The following is a 15,740-nucleotide window of genomic DNA, read 5'->3' on the forward strand; positions in this document are numbered from 1 at the left end:
AACTTCTTCATCTTTTGATTTTAAGACAACTTAATCTTTCCTTAATCTTAAGTATCACCTAAGGATCAAAACCCATATTTAAAATCAACCAATAATCAACTAACAGAGAAACTCACCTTTGTTTGGCTTTCACGAATGAAGGAGGAAGAAGAAGAAAGCTCTGGAGAAATCTTTCCTTTTCCCTCTTCTCCATGTGATTCCCTTATCTTATAAGGGAAAATAAAAAATCTTTCTTGTCAATGACCATTTTACCCTTTAATTCATTTAATAATTACTAACCATTCTTAATGAATATTTCTTAATAAATCCTTGAACTATTCAATTATTCTACTTTAATCACCAAATTCTGAAGTTTTACAATTTAATCACTAACCAGGTATTGAGGATGATACATACATTGCTAACCTGCTTCTCATGCCTTGCACCCTAGTTAGCTACTGAAGCACCTCGCGCACTGATAATGCCCCACTAGGGTAACTAAGTAGTCTAACTACACTCTAGCATAACTAGACACACTAAAGTGAGGTCACCCTCTCATAGCTATCTCGCTCGTTCTCTTATCTAGAACGTATACAATTGTATATTATTTTATTAATTCTATTAGTTTAAAGCGACCTATTCTGGTATTCGTTAATTAAGGGTATTTTAGTCATTTTCTATCTCTAGAGAGGTCTCTACGCGTTTCATGATTTCCAATGATTACTAATTCTGTTGTTCATTGTTGTATTATTATTAGCTCGATATCTGACTCAAGTTCAATACTGAGTAGCGATACTCTAGTCGCTCTTACTTCGTTTTCCTGAATTCACCCTCGAATTGGATAGATAATTATACGTTCACCATTCACTAACATTCTTGCAGTATGGAACTCTGTTATTTCGTAATCTGATTATTAGTCATATCGTTAATCGATACATCCTCTGCGATGATTTTTCATTCTTAGATAGTCGTTACGTGATCAACTGAAGATAATTGAACGTATTACACCTACTATGGTTACTTCGGATGTAACCCACTCCTAAAAGTGTTTTCGGGCCCCTTAGCCATTTATGTCCCTCACAGACTAAGTTACCATTACAGATCATCATTAAATCTTACGGGCCTTAAGATGTCAAATCTAGCCATCCAAAGTGGGTAGTATCAATACTCTACTTACAGTATCGGTACAAAAAAATAGCTTATGTTGATGAAAATTTGGCCCAGTATCGATACTGTAGGGGTAGTATTAATACTCTCTTTAACAATATCGAAACTCTTAGCTGGAAATTCTTAATTTTCATCCAAGTCATCTAGTATTGATACAATTCATCCAATCGATACTCGAACCATAAATCTTATTTAAGCTCTGAAAACATCTAAAATCATCCAAATATCTTACATCAAACTCATCATATATGACATGAATCAAGTATGAAACCCTAAAATGCTCAAATACTCAAATCTTAACAAATCATCGTGTTTATGAAAGCCTTAACACTTTAAAGGATTAGAAATACACTACATTGGTTAAAGAATCCTGAAATGAAGCTCATTTAGCTAACAATCACCCTCCACCAAGACTTGGATGCTAAACCCCCACTTTTTTGTAAACAAATAACCCAAGGCTTTGAATCATTAATATAATGTTTCTGGAGGTAATAAGAACGAAATTGAAGTATGAAAAGGGCTTAAGAACTTACCTTTGTGCTTTGGAACTTGGAGAAGAAAAATGAGACTGAATGAAAAAAATGAAGTGGAGAATGAGTTGAAAGATAAAAAGCTTTCATCTTTTTAAAAAGGTAAAATTGCACATTGATCCTTCCTCATCTTCCTACTATTCAAAAATCTCCTTTTATGGCTAATTGGGTCTAATTCCAACCCAATTAAGCCCAACAAATTAATTATGAAATTCATGTGGTTCACACTCTCGGGTAACCTTAAACTACTAGCTCAGAATTTAGGGTTATAGATGCCTTAACCCAGAAACCTATAATAGGCTTGGGAAACTAGCTCGAAATTTAGGAAATTCATAATGAACAAAGGGTTAAATACCCTACCTTAGTTAAAGAAACCCAAAATAAATCTCTTTTAGCTACCTACACTCTTCTCTAAGACTTGGATGACAAACCCCATTTTTATTGCAAACAAGAACCCAAAGGTTGAATCATTAAAACGAATTTGTTGGAAGGACTTGGAGATGAATGGTTGGAAGAAAAAAAATGGATAAGATTAAATAAGAAGAAGATGAAGAGATAAAAGACTTTCATCTTTTCAACAAGGGTAGAATCATACTATGGTCTCTCCTCATCTTCATACTACTCAATATCACATTTTTATTAACAATTAGGCTCGATCTAAACCTAATCAATCCCACACTTAGCCCAACGAATTTAATTACGAATTCCATGAGGTTCACAAACCTTTCGGTTAACTTAAAATTGCTAGCTTAAAATTTGGGGTGTAAACTTTTTCCTCCTTGAAAGAAATTCATTATCAAAATTTATTTAGATCGAATTATGACCTATCCTTACGTCAAACACTTATAAGCCTCGAAGCACCTAAACTCTTATCAAGTTTCATTCTCAAGGAAGAAGTTCTCGCAATATGATATTGAACTTAGAACTTTCAAAATCAATTAAAGATTTTCCAAAGGACGTTACCTTCATTAACCTTAAGGAAAACCTTAGAGAAACGCAAAACCATTGAATCTCATTTTGGTCGTTCTAATATAGAATACTTAGAATGTTCACGATGGTAACTGTTGGGATTTTGCGGAAGCTCAAATTGACAACCGAAAGGGTTCGCCAAGAGGGGTTGAATGGTTTTTCTGTTTAGGGAGTAAGGAGATTGAAGATAGAGAATTGCACCGCGATTTAGTGGTTCGACTTCTCAACCAGTACATCCACTACCTAGCTACTCACCAAGGATTTTCAACAGATTGACTAATTTGTTCTTTCTTTTTACAGGACAAAGAGATAACCTTTACAACTCCCTAGTTTTTCACGGGAAAAACTAGAACCTTTCCCTAGCTTTTAGAAGGCTAAGATAGAACCAAAACCCCTTTACAAAAAGATAAAGAAGTAAACAATAACCTCTCAAAGGTAAGTGTTTACAAGAATTAAGCTCACAAGAAATAAATATTACAAGAGAAAGATGAAATAGATGGAAACTCTTCTCTTGTGTTTAATTGCTTGGGTAGTTGTTCTCTATGTTTTCAAGTGTCTTGAACATGTATTATAAGTTGGAATGAGTTTGAAGTCGTATATAGTCATTGGGGATGTTTTGATGCCGTTGGAGATTCATTTTTTACAAAATAAACTACCCAGAACAAGTAGTATCGGTACCCCTTCATGGGTATCGATATACCTTCATAAAATTTTGAATTTTATGATCGTTGGGTTGAAATTACTATAGTAGTGTATCAGTACACTGTAGCAGTATCGATACACATTTACATCGATGTCTTTTAGCATCGGTACTGTTCATTATTATTCACATAATATTGATACTATTCATACAGTATCGGTACTATTCATACATTACAATACTATTCGTAAAAACATTTTGTTCTCAATTCCAAATTAAATGGGACTATTAATTTTTTAGAACTTTGAATAAATTCATTCAAGTCCAAAAACATTTGCATAAATTGTTATATCGAAACATAATTTAACAGTAACACTACCTACGATTTCACTACTACCATTAAACCCTTTTTATTATCTAACTCGACACAATCGATACAACTGTTATTTGAATCTAAAGTCTCGATTATTGAACATAGTTAACTTATCATACTACATGTTGAGATCTTACAAAAATTGTCATCCACGATATCTACATTGTCTATTGAAGATATGATGATAATTCTCTGCTTCCTAAACATTGATCTATATATTTCCGTTTCACATCTCTACTTCAAATTTATCCATGTTACTCTATTGATTCTCATTTTCCTTGCAATTCACACAAGTGTTAATCACCCTTAGTCTCCTTTAACCTCAAGCACTAAAATCCATCAAGCTATTCGACATCGCATGACATAGGTGTGTATATAGATCACGCTCCTATACCAACGAAGATAAGAAGGACGAAGTTTGGGGTCAAAAACTCAAACTCTTATTTAATCACACAAGCAGACTTTACGGTGTAATCTAGGGTCACACAGCATCGCAGAACTTACACCCTGCAAATCTACTAACAAAGTTACTTTGGATGGAACCTAGACATACTCATGTTAGGAAATCCATCCATTAACCCCATACAGCTAGCACCTCAAACTCGACTCTTAAAAGTTTCGAGTAACCCATCACACGTGATTAACGATCGCAACACACACTACAAGTCTTCTAAGGCTTATGAGAGTTAATTATGATCATTTGCACTATAAAAACACAAGTTTTACACTAAAACATCATCTAAAGCAAGAATCAAGCAAAAACCCCTAAGTATGCTCAAATACCCAAATCCCTAACAAGACATATTTATGAATTCATAATGCAACAAAGGATTAGAAATACTACCTTGGTTAAAGAATTCTGAAATGAAGCTCTTTTAGCTAGCTATCACTCTTCTCCAAGACTTGGATGATAAAACCCCATTTTTTCTTGCAAACAAAGAACCCAAGGCTTTGAATCATTAAAACGAAGTTGATGGAGGGATTAGGAATGAAATTGAAGTTTAGAATAAGGATAAAATGGCTCAAAAGACTCACCTTTAGCTATGACACTTGGAGAGGAAGTGTGAGAAATAAAGATGGAGAAGAATAAAATAAGGAGAAAAAGATCAAGGGATAAAAATACTTTAATATTTTCAACAAGGAAAATCACACTATTGGTCCCTCCTTCTCCATACTACTTAAAGATCCCTTTTTATTAAGAATTGGACTCGATCCAAACCCATCTAAACTACACTTGACCCAATGACTTTAATTATGAATTCTATGAGGTCCACAATCCACATACCTCTTGGGTTAACCCAAAACTACTAGCCCGGAATTTAGGGTGTTACATATATCATTAGTTTATGTTATAATTATCTTTTAAGGTATACATCTTATTTTAATAATCTCTAAAATTATAGATTGACAAAGACATCAAAATGGTAATTTTATTGTAGAAGTGAGTAATAAGTTTATATATAGTAAAATTCAACATATAAATAATCTTCCTTTTGATCCTTATAAATTTAGAGTGAGGAAATGAGCTTGACATGATTTGAATCCTAGTCAAGGTGTCAAATTACAATAATTTATCGTTAGATTATTTGAGCATCGTATTAACAACGTGAATGATTATTCTCGGACATTAAAGGATTTTCACCATGATCTTATTTTTCTGTAGTTATGATTCCATTGTAGATACTTCAAGATACTTTTATATGATCATTTAAGAATCAATCAATTTAGCGATATCTAATGAGTAAAAAGTAATTTAAAAAAATAAGTATTATATTGATAAAAATATAAATAAATTATATTTATAACAATTATATTTTGATGTCATATTAGAATCTTTAAGGTTTAATTCAGACATGATTAGTTGGAGTGGTGTTCGATTAAACAAGTAGAAAGCGTTGCATGTGGAGGTTGACAAGCAGGCGTACTTTAAGGGAGGGGTAGTTGCATTAAAACCCTTTATTTCATTTTACTAATACTTCCCCCTACAAAAGTAGTTTTGGAAAACAAAGAGCTCCCCCATAAATTATTTCCCAAAATCTTACATGAAATTCCATTTCAATTAATATATAATCTATACCCGCTCCATATAAATTATTGCATGTTAATTACTTAGTAATTACAATTTCTATACTTTATAGAAATTTTAATTATCTAAATATGTTTATAAATAGTACTTGAAATATAATATTATGAGTTTAAGGCAATAATCATTAAGTAATGGTCCTTGAATAGTACTTTGTAAAGCTCCGGATTTCGGGTCAATGATGTTAGATTGACCAAAAAGCAGACGGTTATACTTTTGGATAAATTAGAAGGTTGGGTCAGATTTGAATTTTTTTTAATTAATTTAGGATAATTACAAGACATTATCTGCAGAAAAGTTAAAGATAATTCTCAATAATTTAACAATTAAACGCTCATATCCTTAAATTCTTGTGCTCGAATCCGATACCTCAAGAAATAACATAATGTTTTACCACCAAAATTGTTTGGTTCGTGCTCAAATTTGAGTTTAAATGATTAATAATTGACCCCAAATGACTATTAAAAAGGGGGGAATTGAGTTTGGAACAAAAGAAGACCAAGAAAGCAATTACATCTTTTAAGTATTTAAAGGCTGGTTTGATTCAATTTGAATATGATCGAGGATCATTATAATTACTAGATACTGAAAGTAAATAATATAATAATAATAATAATAATAAAATAATATAATAATAATAATATAAATAAGTACTTCATTATCATGTTGAAGGATTGGTACCACCAATTTCTGTTTGTTATAATGGTTATTTTGATATAATTGGGTAAATTTTGTTATAATATTTAAGTCATTTAATGAAAGAAAATGTTATTATCATTTTTAATTATAGATTTGAACTTTCTATATATATATATATATATATATATTAATAATTAAAAAAATTCTAAATACACATATTATTCGTATAATTACACAAATATTTAAATAAAAGAATCTCATCAAATGTTCAGCATTGAGTAAAAAACTACTACTTGCTTCACATGCTATCGTTCTATTTATTTCATTCTATTATTCATTGAGAGCGCGCAATGACAAAACACACATTGGATTTCAAACACATTCATCTCTCTCTGTCTTTCAAGCTTCTGGTTCTTCAAGATTCTAAACCTTCACCTCTGCAAGTCTAATCCAACCGTAAAATACCCACTTCTAATCCTCTTAGTTTCATTGCTTTTACTTTTCATTGTAAAGAATAGGGTAAAGAAAAATTCATCTTTGTTCCTTTCTAGTGTCCTTTGGGTGTTATATGCAGTGCTCTGTTTGATCCTTTGTTCATGGCTGCTGCTCCAAATCTTTGATCAGAACAAGAGAGTGATAACAATGAAGTCAGCAGGAAAGAAATACAGGCCGCCATTGACAAGGCGGTGGAGCTTAGAGCTTTACATGGAGCTTTGATGCTTGGCAAAGCCAACAGCCCTGCAAATAAAAAATACCATATTTTCATCTCCTCTTTCATGCCCTGCTTCATTTATCTGCTCAATATACCCTATTTTCACTCCTGTGAGTCCATGTCTATCCCTTTATTTCAGCTATCTCTTTTCATTAATTGTGTGTGTGTGTGTTTACTTGATGAGGTTCCTTTTTTGCTGGCATAATTTGTTCTCTTCCCTGTTAGATCTTGTCTTGAGTCATCCAGGGATCAATCTTTAGCTTTTTTACAATGATTTGTTGGAATTCAAGTTCTATGTGAAATGGCATTTTGACAGAGTTATGAAGATGAAGCATTATCTGAAATCTGGGATGATTATGGCTTGGAAGCAGGCAATGTTACTGCAACTGTTATCAGATTACAGAAACAGATTTCAGCTTCGACGAAAGGATTCTCTCCGGCAATGGCTTCCTTCGAATCCCATCTTTTTCCGGTCGAAGATAAAACATCGGTCGTCGGTTATTGTGCAAACCACATTACCGTCCTACAAACATCTCCAGGGACTGAATTTTATAATTCCAGTAGAAGTAGGAGAAATAGTTTGGGGGATTTCAAGTCACTGTCATCTTGCAATGTATGCAAGCCCGCCGTTATAACAACGGCGGACTATGAACATCAAGTTAAGAACATCAAGAATTCGATTATAATGGTGCCGTTAACCGACTCGCACTCGTCTGTTCTACGGCGACCGAAGAATCGAGGGTGATTTCATGGTTATTCCCTAAGTTGAAGAAGAAACATAAGAATGTGAATTCGCCTACGCGGTCGGAATCAGAGGATGTTTGCAAATATCGAAGGAGTTCGGCATGTTATCAATCCGAAAATTGAAGAGAGAGAGCTGATGGAAGCAAATGAGAATAGGGATGCCGCATTGATGGAAATTGCTGAGATATCTTCATTAGGTGACCTCAAGCAGAAGCTGGAGTACCTAGAACCTATTGCGTGCAGCTGAAGAAGCCTTGAGGCAAGCAACACAATCAAAGGATTCTCAAATCAATGAAAAGCTTGGGAAAGGGATATCCATCGGTGGTAACCGAGAAAACCCGATGCCGTTCGGCAAAGAGGTAATGTTGAGGGTTTCATGCAGAGAGTATCCGAAGCAATATCAGTGAAACAATTCTGCAAGACACTGTTGCTCATATTCAAGAGAGTGACAGTACTTTAACAGACAACTTGAATTTGCATCTCCAACCATATAAAGCTTCATTGAATTCTAAGTACTCGAATGCGGTATTATACCACTTGGAAGCAATCATAAACCAATCACTCTACCAAGATTTATGTTAGAGGGTTTCATGCAGAGTATCCGAAGCAAGATTATCAGTGAAACAATTCTGCAAGACACTTGTTGCTCATATTCAAGAGAGTGACAGTACTTTAACAGACAACTTGAATTTGCATCTCCAACCATATAAAGCTTCATTGAATTCTAAGTACTCGAATGCGGTATTATACCACTGGAAGCAATCATAACCAATCACTCTACCAAGATTTCGAGAATTCGGTGTTTCGGAAAACGGATCCCCAAAGCTCTTGGACCCTCAACAAGATCGCCAAACTCGGTTTTCGTCGTTTGTTGCACTAAGAAACCTTAGTTGGAATGAAGTGCTGACGAAAGGAACAAATATTACAGTGAAGAATTCGGTAAGTTCTGTGATGAGAAGATGAGTTTGATCATTTCAACGCTGAACTGGACGAGACCGTGGCCAGAACAGCTGCTTCAAGCTTTCTTTGTTGCTGTAAACGCATATGGTTGCTACTTTACTTGCTTTCTCATTCAATCCGCACTTGGGAATCTTAAGGGTCGAAGAAAATAGAGACTTTGATCCACATTACATGGAGGATATGTTCATGGAAAGGCGAAAATCGCAGGGGACCGAGTCGGGTTAAGGTCATGGTAAAGCCTGGATTCTATGTTCAGGGAAGGGTTTTAAGGTGTACGGTGATTTGCAGATTAAAGTTGTAGCTTAAAATTCTTTTCTGAAATGTTCTTTCAAGGGCAGATTCAGCTTCAAGTAACAAAAGTTTGTAACTAGCTAAGCTTAATATCAAAAAAAGTGCCTAAATTATACTGCTTTTCTCAAATAGGTATCTAAACTATTTTTTGACTCATCATATGCCTAAGTTACAAACATTGCCCATTTAGGTGTCCGGACCATCAACTAAACTCAAAACCTTGAAAATCTTCATTTTAAACCCTAAACCTACATCTGTCACCGCCTTTTGCTTTCGACGAAGTTTCACCTGACCTCCCTTCCCCCAACGACTAAAACCCCTATGAATCGTGATCGATCGACAATGAATCGATATTTTATCTCGCGAACCCTAGGTTGAAAATCGCGATCCCACGTGATTCCAACGGTCAATCGGCGGCAACTAAGAACGCGCATGATTAGGAGGATGGCAGAGACTACATCACCGATAGTTGTCGTGGCTGGAAAGGGCGGAGGCGGCATGTTCAAGTTAGAATTTGGAGATTTTAGGGATTTTGGTGTTATTTTATAATTTAAGAGAAATTAAGATTTTTTAATAAATATAATAATATTTTTAATATTTTTTTAAAAATAAATTTTAAAATCACCAGATTGTGACACACGTCACTTAACGAGAAAATTAACGTCGTTAACGACCTGAGCATCTAAATGGGTAACATTTATAACGTTAGGTAACTGGATTAGTTAAAAAATAGTTTAAACACATATTTAGAAAAAACGGTATAGTTTGGACACTTATTTTAGTGTTAAACTCTAGCTAATATGTCTTCATATATAAAGTTGCTAATAGTCTTCTTTTGTATTATTAATTTAACTATGTGTCTGCTGTATGTATATATTATTATATACATATAAATAACTTCTAAGAGTCTCAATATTACGATAATGTTAAAACGAATTAAAATTGATAATTTAAGTATTAAACGCTTTAAACTTTTAATAATAGGGTATGAAAATAAAATAAAAATTAAACATTAAATATGATTTTTTTAAAAATATTATATACTAACACGTACCAAAACTGATAGTTTAAATACTAAATACTTAATTTACCCTATTATTTTTTAGACAACTTTCTCCTATGCTCTTGGGCTTGTTTTATTTTCACCTTTACAGATGTAGTCCTCAAGTTTATCAATTTTGCTATTTGCAACAGATTCTTTTGGCAATGCAACTTAACCAGAAAAATAAACCATGAAAAATGATGATTTTTACTTTTATTTTTTTCTGCCTTTTCACCTTAGAAGGAAGAAAATTTACTTTCCCCCAAAATGGGTTCTGAGGGATTTTACCATTTACAACGGAACTCAGTAAAAATAAAATAAAAAAGAGCTTCCATTACGATCTAATCATTCACCCACACGCCCGCCCACTGCATTCGCCACCGCAGTGGCTGCTACTCGACACATTGGCTGACAACTTCCGCCTCCGCCACGTCATCCTTGTTCCTTTTCAGACAAAATTATCGGTCTTATTGCATTTCGTTACAGTAAAGATTAAAAAAAATAGGGTTCGGTAGAAATTAATGTTAAAACGGTTAGAATAGACTCAAACCATTTAGAAAAAAATATTACGTCTCGGATTTTTATTTTCAGATTTTACAAAATGTTAAAGAACATGTAAGTTTATTGTGGAATGGTATTTATCTGAAAATGATTGAAAATGCAAAATTTAGTGTTGTACACTAATTAAATCCACCATAAAACAAGGCAAGTCAACAATCCTGTTAAAGACAAACTAGCTTCCTCACTTTATCTCCTAATATATCCTCGATTGTCTTGCAACATCCTCCAAATACATCTTTTCCTTCTCAATCTCATTTTCGAGCTCCAAACCTTCCTTGTGGTTGAAACACGCTTCTTGCCATCATATTCCTTCATTTGTCTATGTGGGTTCATATATTAACGTTCAGTGTGAGATCAGAGATGAACATAAGATTTTATATTAGATGATGAATTTAACTTATAAAATTTTAAAGATGATGAGAACAAAATTTTAATAGAAAATACATAAAACACAACAATATAAGTAACTTTAGATTTTCAAAGGGACTACTACCCCCACCCCTCCGGGGCATTTGACTGAATTATGGGTTTGACCCGATCCGACCGATAAGGTTGGATTTTTTAAAAATGAGTTCGGGTCGAGTATATGATAGAAAATGTTGGGTTTAGACTAAAAAATATTTGATCCGGCCCGGTATAATTATAAAATAATACTTGAAATTAAAAAAATATCATCCGTATATATGTTATTAGGGTTGTAGTTCATATTTGCACTTCTCGTTCCTTTCTCTCCTCCTCTTCTTTGTTCTTTCTTCTCATTCTCCTTTCCTTTCTTTCTATTTTTTCTTCTTCAGAATCATTCTTTTATTTGGTTTTCATTTTATCCCTTCAAAATTTGTTCCATTTTATTCATAATTAGTACACTCGTCTCTTCCATCTTAGTTTTGTATAATTTTTTTTTGAAAATTTTCTATAAGTAATAATATTATGTACGAAATTCAAGTATTGAATTAAATTTTTTAAATTTTTGTTTTATTTTTGAAATTATTTTTTAAAAATATCTTATTGTTTCGTAGTTAGTATAGTTTTTAATTTATTTTATTTTTAAGTTATTTTCATGTATGTTTGGTTGTTTGGTTAGTGAGAAAGTTAAAAACTGATAAGAAACTTGTTTGGTTAGTGAGAAAGTTGAAGAAATGATAAGAAAATAAGGGAACAAGTGAGGAAAATAAAGTGAAATCTGAAATTGATTCGGGTTGGATAGGGTTAAATCGAGTCTTTAGTTTAAATTTTGGATTGGTTCGGGTCGGATTGAACCCTTCAAAACTTGGGTTCGAGTCAGGTACAAGTGGAGAGTATACTTTTCAGGTCGGAGTCGGATAGGTCACAAATCGACCCGACCCATGCCATATGTATTTAGAGTAGGGAGGGGCACAAGTTGGGGTTGTCGGGTTGTAACATCCCAAATCATGGTCAGTGACTAAATTACTATAACATCCTCCATACAGGGTTAGTGATTAAATTGTAAAGTTTCGAATTTGGTGATTAAGTAGAATGATGGAAAGTTCAATGACTTATTGAGTTATTTTGTGTATGATTGAATTATAAAGAATGAGGATTAGAGGATAAATGGTATTTCATAGCAGATAATTATTTGGGGTTAGTATTATATAACCACGTGAAAGTATAGGAAATCAAAACAAGCTTCCAGAGTTTCTTCTTCTTTCTTCTTCTTCATACGTGAGACCCAAGCTAAAGGTCAGATCTCTTGTTAGTGAATTCTTGATGAATTTATGGTTGATTTATGACCATTAGGCAATAGTTAAGCGTAAAGGAAGTTTAATTTGTTTTAAAACCTCAAGATGATAAGTTATGAAGAATTAAAGAAAGGAAGTAAAAAATTGAAATCTTGGATTAGAGTCATAATAAGAATTGGAAGTGAGATTTGACTTGTCATCAAGTTAATTAAGGGATAGGAAGTGTTAGAATAGGAATTTGAACATGTTGCAAAACTAGTATAATTTTTGCAATTACATAGGATTGACTAGATTTGGAGTTAAAAGCAGTGATTATGAAATAGAAATGAGTTTAAGTATGTGTATTAAAGTTAGGAATATTAAAGGGAGTAATATAGGAAGGTTTGAGCTGAAATAAGGTGATTTTCGAGCTCAAAATGGGATTTCTGGGCTAGGGGAATCGGTACCCATTCAAGGGGAATCGATTCCCCCTCAAACGAATATGAATTTCCAGAATTCTAGAGGGGAATCGATACCCCCACAGGGGGGAACCGATTCCCCCATAAAAAAAACTATCAATTCCTTAAATTGTTTAGGTTATTAGAGGTTAATTTCAAGACTTAGTCATCTGACAATCATCTTGAAAATTATACTTATGTAGATATTGAGCCTAATCGAGTTCTGGAACAATCGACAAGTAGGATCGATCGAGGGAAAGACAAAGAAATCTAGGTGAGTGCATATGCATAGCATGAATATAGTATTATAATCAGTTCTAGACTTATGATAAGTCTAGATTCAATATTTTGATACATGATTACTTTCCATATTATGAAACATGATATGAGTTTATACCATATGCATTATGTGACATGAATATGCAGGAAATGATATGTCTATGTGATAAAGGTATGAAAATACTATGTCTACGTGATACAAATTATGTGAATTGTGAAAGCCCATGTTATGTAGATGAGAACTATAGGTATAGTTGGCATGCCAAGGGTAGAGGGTCTACGTGGTCCTTCGGGATATATATATATTCTTTGGAACATGTGTGAAGTCTTGTGAGACACATACTTGATCCCTAGTATATGTATATGATTCTTAAGGAATGATATGTAGTCCTTATGGACATTATTATATGGCACTACGGTGCAATTCTATGCGGCACTCCGGTGCAATTCTACGTGGCACTTCGGTGCAATTATACGAGTTGTGGTGACAGCATAGTGCATAACCTCACAATACTCATATACCTTAGGTTCTCAGTATGGTATCATGGGCTAATGAACTTAATAATGTGAACTTATGAATGTGAAATTTGATAAGTCTATGTGTAAGAATATGGTTATGGTTATTGCATTGATTACATTCATATTATCATTGCAACCTATCTCATTTTGGCAATTTCTTTATATTTTATGGTTATTATTATATTGCCTCACTAAGTCGATGACTTAGCGTGTGAGTGTTGCACACGTAGGATTCTATAAAGTAGACGATCGAGGTTAAGCAGTTGGACAACATTACTCCTGCAAGTATCAGATCAGAAGCAACTTAATAGTTGTCATTTTGTTATGTAAATCAGTGTCGTCATGTAATACAAGGTTAAGTTGTATATGCTCTGAGTATTTTGTGAACCTTGTATAAACCTATATATATATATGTAGATTATCGTATTTTCTTACTATAATTCAAATGTTTTGTTATTTTGTTAAGAATAATGCTTTAAAAAGGTAATGTGACATCTCAGACTCATATCCGAGTCGGGTACGGGTTGGGGGAGTTACATTTAATGGTATCAGAGCCATGGTTTAGCCGATTCTAGGCATAAACCAGAGTCTATAGAGTTTTTAAATGGAATACATGCCAACATATAGTGAGGACTTCTGATCTGGTATAATATGAGTATGTTGTTTTGCTAATAGAACGATGTGTTTATTCTTATTAGATTTCCGGACATAGTAGCTCCCGAAGTGAAGCGGGAGAGGATAGGCCTACTAAAAGCAGTAATTCACATGCCCTGGCCAGGCAAGGTGAAGGATATGCATCTCAGGGAGTGCCTGTACAAGACCAAGATACTTTCTTCAGGACGTTGGACGCTATTCTGACGCGTCTTCAACCTCCTGCTCCGCCAACTCAAAGAATGAATGTAGCAAAAGAGTTGAGAGGTTTAGGAGCTCCCAAATTTAAGGGAGAATGCGAGGAAGGTCCGGTTGCGGCAGATCTTTGGTTAAATGATTTGAAAATCATGTTGGATGGTCTCCACTATTCTGAAGTGGAGAAGTTAGATAGAGTTGTCTCGTTGCTGAGGGGTCAGGAGAGGATATGGTGGACGAACATCACCATGAGGATGTCCAATGATCAGTTGACTTGGTATTTGTTCTTAGATGAATTTAAAAACAAGTACATTAGAGATCAGTTCATTCGGCAGATAAAGCAAGAGTTTTTAAATTTGAAACAGATAAACCGCTCTGTATATGAGTATGAGTTCAACAAGCTGAGTCGGTTCAAAACCGAGCTTGTGCCTACTAAAAAATATGCTTGTGAATGGTTTGTGGAGGGCTTACACCCTAGATTGAAAGATATGCTGATAGTATTGAATTTGTCCTCGTTCCATGAGGTGATCAATCGTGCAAAAGCTCTAGAGAGAGCTCAGAATGAGAGATTCGGGGATTCAAGAGTTCAAACATCAAAGAGGACATGTGTTTCTTCCAGCTCAGCACCATCAAAAAGAGGAAGAGATTCGGGATTTCGAACACAAGCTAGATCAAAATCAGTTGCATCATCTACTAGAGGAGCAAGTCAGGTGAAACCTAGACAGACACAATCAGTGGGATCCGGTGTTGGGAGATCCACTCAGAGTCAAGTGAGGCAGTGTCAGCATTGTGGGAAGAATCATTCTGGGTTATGTCGGATGGCTTCTGGAACCTGTTTTCGATGCGGAGATGCCGAACATTTTATCCGGGATTGTCCATTAATGGTTGGTGAGCCTACAACATCTCAGAGAGTTGGCTCTGCCTCGCAGAGAGGACGAGGAAGAGGCAGAGGAAGGAACCAGTCTGAATCCTCTGCGCAACATGAAGTTCGCTCATCCGCTCGGGTATACAGTTTGAAGACAAGTGAAGATCGGGATGATCCTGATACTATAGCAGATACTTTTCAGCTGTATGATAAATTAGTATTGGTACTGACTGATCCGGGTTCTAATTATTCTTACATTACAAGTAAGTTAGTAAAGGAATTAAGGATTCCCATAGATGCTACGAGTAATGAGATTATAGTAACTAATCCTTTAGGCCATAGTGCTCGGGTGAACAAAGTCTGTAAGGGGTGTCCCATAAAGATTCAGGGAATTGAATTCCCTACTA

At 34.4% G+C, this 15,740-nt stretch overlaps 1 pseudogene; it reads left to right on the forward strand.

The window, feature by feature from the left end:
* The first annotated feature begins 2,730 nt into the window (after nucleotides 1-2,730).
* On the forward strand, nucleotides 2,731-9,166 carry LOC120177436 (annotated as a pseudogene).
* The last annotated feature ends 6,574 nt before the right edge of the window (nucleotides 9,167-15,740 follow it).

This window comes from Hibiscus syriacus, unplaced genomic scaffold, assembly GCF_006381635.1.
Source record: "Hibiscus syriacus cultivar Baekdansim isolate YM2019G1 unplaced genomic scaffold, ASM638163v2 tig00112289_pilon, whole genome shotgun sequence".
Classification (NCBI taxonomy): Eukaryota; Viridiplantae; Streptophyta; class Magnoliopsida; order Malvales; family Malvaceae; genus Hibiscus; species Hibiscus syriacus.